Consider the following 5,429-nt stretch of genomic DNA (forward strand, 5'->3'; position numbering starts at 1 on the left):
TGCCGCTTACCTAGCCTCCCCGGCAACGACGCCAGAAAAGAGCTTGATGTCTACTACATAACCTTCTTCTTGTAGACGTTGGGCCTCCAAGTGTAGAGGTTTGTAGGACAGCAGCAAATTTCCCTCAAGTGGATGACCTAAGGTTTATCAATCCGTGGGAGGCGTCGGATGAAGATGGTCTCTCTCAAACAACCCTGCAACCAAATAACAAAGAGTCTCTTGTGTCCCCAACACACCCAATACAATGGTAAATCGTATAGGTGCACTAGTTCGGCGAAGAGATGGTGATATAAGTGCAATATGGATGGTAGATATAGGTTTTTATAATCTGAAATTATAAAAACAGCAAGGTAACTAATGATAAAATTGAGCAAAAACGGTATTGCAATGCGGTGAAACAAGGACTAGGGTTCATACTTTCACTAGTGCAAGTTCTCTCAACAATAATAACATAATTGGATCATATAACTATCCCTCAACATGCAACAAAGAGTCACTCCAAAGTCACTAATAGCGGAGAACAAACGAAGAGATTATTGTAGGTACGAAACCACCTCAAAGTTATCCTTTCTGATCGATCTATTCAAGAGTCCGTAGTAAAATAACACGAAGCTATTCTTTTTGTTCGATCTATCCTAGAGTTCGTAGTAGAATAACACCTTAAGACACAAATCAACCAAAACCCTAATATCACGAGATACTCCAATGTCACCTCAAGTATCCGTGGGTATCACACAATCTAAAATTCATCTATTCAAACCAACACAAAGTACTTCAAAGAGTGCCCAAAGTTTCTACCGGAGAGTCAAGACAAAAACGTGTGCCAACCCCTATGCATAAGTTCACAAGGTCATTGAACCCGCAAGTTGATCACCGAAACATACATGAAGTAGATCACGTGAATATCCCATTGTCACCACAGATAAGCACATGCAAGACGTACATCAAGTGTTCTCAAATCCTTAAAGACTCAATCCGATTAGATAACTTCAAAGGGAAAACTCAATCCATTACAAGAGATAGAGGGGGAGAAACATCAGAAGATCCAACTATAATAGCAAAGCTCGCGGTACATCAAGATCGTGCCGAATCAAGAACACGAGAGAGAGAGAGAGAGAGAGAGAGAGAGAGAGATCAAACACATAGCTACTGGTACATACCCTCAGACCCGAGGGTGAAGTACTCCCTCCTTGTCATGGAGAGCATCGGGATGCTGAAGATGGCCACCGGTGATGAACCCCCTTCCGGCAGGGTGCCCAAACAGGGTCCCGATTGGTTTTTGGTGGCTAGAGAGGCTTGCGGCGGCGGAACTCCCGATCTAGGTTATGTTCTGGAGGTTTCTCTATTTATAGGAATTTTTGGCGTCGGTCTCACGTGAGGGGGATCTCCGAGTCATCCACGAGGCAAGGGGACGCACCCAGGGGGGTAGGGCGCGCCCTCCACCCTCGTGGACGGCTCGGGACTCTTATGGCCCAACTGTTTTACTCGGGGGGCTTCTTTTGGTCCATAAAAAATCATCAAAAATTGGCACGTCAATTGGACTCCGTTTGGTATTCCTTTTCTGTAAAACTCAAAAAAAAGGAAAAAACAGAAACTGACACTGGGCTCTAGGTTAATAGGTTAGTCCCAAAAATCATATAAAATCGCATATAAATGCATATAAAACATCCTGGATGGATAATATAATAGCATGGAACAATCAAAAATTATAGATACATTGGAGATGTATAAATCATCATAACTCTCCAATAGCTTCTCAAGATCCTGCTTTCTTTGAAGAAATTCATAAGAAAGGTTCTCATGATCAGATAAGGGTGTTATGACTACTCTGAAGGTTATCAAACTTAGACTGAAGTCTCTGAAGATTATCAGTCAAGGTTTGAGTGCGATCCATTTCTTCACCCAACATATCATCTCTTTTGTCTAGCATATTTTGAACCTTTTCAAAGTCCTTTAGTTGTTTCACAGCAATCTTAGCAAGTTTAGAATAGCTAGGCTTGAGGTTTTCATCAGATTCATCCTCACTTGATTCAGAGGAGGGATATTTGAGTACCTTGGCACCCTTTGCCATGAAGCAATAGGTGGGGGCGTAGTCATCATCGTCGTCATCAGCATTGTTGTGGAAGCTTTTTCCTTCAGTGTTGAATATGGACTTGCTGACGAATGCAGTAGCGAGGGATAGGCTCGCCACTCCATATTCTGACTCCTCAGATGCCTCCTCTTCCTCATGTTCCTCAGACTCAGCATCAGAGTCCATTTCATTGCCAATGAATGCCCGAGCCTTCTTGGAACTGCTCTTCTTATGAGATGAAGACTTCGAGGATTTTGATGATGAGGACTTTGAAGATTTCTTCTTCTTCTTAGAGTCATCAGAACTGTAATCCTTGTATTTCTTCTTCTTTGATTCCTTTTCCCACTGAGGACAGTCTTGAATGTAGTGACCTGGTTTCTTGCATTTGTGGCACAACCTCTTTTTGTAGTCACGGGATGAGGAATCATCACTTCTTGAGGATTTTCCAAAGCGACCACGTCTTGAGAACTTCTGGAATTTCTTCACGAGCATTGCTAGCTCCTGGCTCAGTTCTTCAGGATCGCCAAGGCTGCTACCACAATCTTCACCTTCAGATCCAGACACTGCCTTGGCCTTCAGAGCATGTGATCTACCATATCTCGGTCCATAGAGATCTCTCTTCTCAGCAAGCTGGAACTCATGAGTATTTAGCCTCTCGAGGATATCAGCTGGATCAAGTGACTTGTAATCTCCATGTTCTTGTATCATTAGTGCAAGAGTGTCAAATGAGGAATCAAGCGATCTCAGCAATTTCTTCACCACCTCATGGTCGGTGATGTCAGTGGCACCAAGTGCTTGAAGCTCATTTGAGATGTCAGTGGCACCAAGGCGATCGAAGGTTTGCTGAACATTTTCATTGTCGAGTCTTTTGAAGCGGTTGAAGAGATTGCGAAGAACGTCAACTCGAGAGTCACGTTGCGTTGAGACTCCTTCATTGACCTTGGACAGCCTATCCCAGATAAGCTTAGCTATCTCCAAAGCACTCACTCTACCATACTGCCCTTTTCTCAGATGGCCACATATGATGTTCTTCGCTTGAGAGTCGAGTTGCTTGAATCTCTTCACGTCAGCAGCGTTGAAGGTAGGGGTGACAGAGGGAACACCATTCTCCACAACATACCAGAGATCGTTATCAATTTCCTCAAGATGCATGTGCATCTTATTCTTCCAGTAGGGGTAGTCCGTCCCATCGAAGGTAGGACACCCATCGGAGACCTTGATCATACCTGCGGTCGACATAATTAAACTCCAGGTGGTTAAACCAAAATCACACAGAACAAGGGAGTACCTTGCTTTGATACCAATTGAAAGTGCGTTAAGTCGACTAGAGGGGGGTGACAAGGCGATTTTTATGAATTCTTCACTTAGGAATTTCAGGGTGAGGAAATTCCTAAGCGAACAACTACTTGCAGCGGAATAAGTACTCAGATGAAGACATAACATAACATAAGCACAATCATCATGATGAAATGAAAACAAACATAGAGTACAGAAAGCGTAAGCACAGGCTAAACAGGATGAAGACAAACCGACTGAAAAATTGAACTGAGGAAATAGAGAAAGTCTTCAGTCAAAGTCTTCAAATAGATATGAACAAGCACAACACACAGTAATGAGGAAATGGAAGGGTTGAGGAAATAGAACAAGTTATCTCGGTGAAGACAGTGATTTGGTAGACCAGTTTCAACTGCTGAGAAAGTCGTACGTCTGGTTGGAGCGGCTAGGTATTTAAACCTGAGGACACACAGTCCCGGACACACAATCCTCACCGTAGTCTCCTTGAGCTAAGGTTACACAGACCTCGCCCAATCACTCGTGGTAAGTCTTCAGGTGACTTCCAAACCTTCACAAACTCGATCACTCGGCAATCCACAATTTCCTCTTGGATGCTTTAGACCATGACGCCTAACCGTCTGGAAGATGCACAATATTCAAAGGTAACAAGCGTTGGATTCACACAGAATCAATCTCTTCAGTGATGCTCAATCACTTTGGGTTTGTAGATGTTTGGGTTGTTTGCGTTTTTCCTCAATTGATGATTTTCTGTCAAAGTCCTCGGAGGATGGGATGCTCTAAATGACAAGTCTCAGTTTCTCTCGCAGCAGCCAACCAGCTAGTGGTTGTAGGGGGCGGCTATTTATACCCTAGGGAGTAGCACGACATGATAAAACATAAATGCCCTTCAATGCTATGACCGTTAGGTGGGTAGATATTTTGGGGCAGCTGGCTCGTAGCACAACAATGGTCGGAAACTTGAGGCTCAAATTCCTCAGGGCTATCATGTTCCTCACTTGTAGGCAATCCGCACTGGCGAATTCCTAACTCCTCAGTTAGAACAAATTCCTCAGAGACCAGAAGATCTTCGTCTCTGTCACTGAAGAAATTGACTGAACTGTATGAGATTTTCAATGGCTTCACTCGAAGGGATTGGTAGGTGCAGGATTTTGAGATGAGCATCACTTGGAAACTTTTCCTTAGTAATTCCTCGACCCCCTTTAACAGTACAGTGTTTCCTACGACTCAAGAAAGAGATAATGGAACTACGAAAACAAAAGTCTTCTCGACTCATGTTCCTCGCATGAATATCAAGTCTTCAAGGTCACACCAATTTCTTCACTTTCAAAGTCTTCAGAAAGTCTTCAGAAATCCAAAGTCTTCAGTTGAAGACGTTCATTTTTAGGGGTCGACTTTCTCTGTAAATAACAAACTCCTCATAGTCTTATAGACTTGTGTACACTCGCAAACGCATTAGTCCCTTAACCTATAAGTCTTCAATACACCAAAATCACTAAGGGGCACTAGATGCACTTACAAGGGTGGTTTTCAAAGTGGATTTTGAGAAAGCGTACAATAAGGTAAAATGGCCATTTCTTCAGCAGGCTTTGCGTATGAAAGGTTTCGATCAATCCTGAAGAAACCAGGTAGACTCTTTCATGCAAAAAGGGAGTGTTGGAATCAAAGTGAATGATGACATAGGTCATTACTTCCAGACACACAAGGGTTTAAGGCAAGGAGACCCGATGTCACTGATTCTGTTCAACGTAGTGGTCGACATGTTGACAATCCTAATAGGAAGGGCTAAGGATGATGGCCAGGTAGGTGGCCTCGTTCCGCATTTAGTTGACGGAGGAGTGTCTTTCCTACAGTACGCTGATGATACTATCATCTTCATGGAGCATGATTTGGCAAAAGCAAGGAACATGAAGCTTGTGTTATGCCTGTTCGAACAATTGTCGGGGTTAAAAATCAACTTCCATAAAAGTGAATTGTTCTGCTTTGGAAGAGCTAAAGACGAACAAGAAGCTTACAAACAATTGTTCGGGTGCGAATTGGGGTCTTTACCCTTCACGTATTTGGG

The sequence above is a fragment of the Aegilops tauschii genome, chromosome 7 (assembly GCF_002575655.3).
Source record: "Aegilops tauschii subsp. strangulata cultivar AL8/78 chromosome 7, Aet v6.0, whole genome shotgun sequence".
NCBI lineage: Eukaryota > Viridiplantae > Streptophyta > Magnoliopsida > Poales > Poaceae > Aegilops > Aegilops tauschii.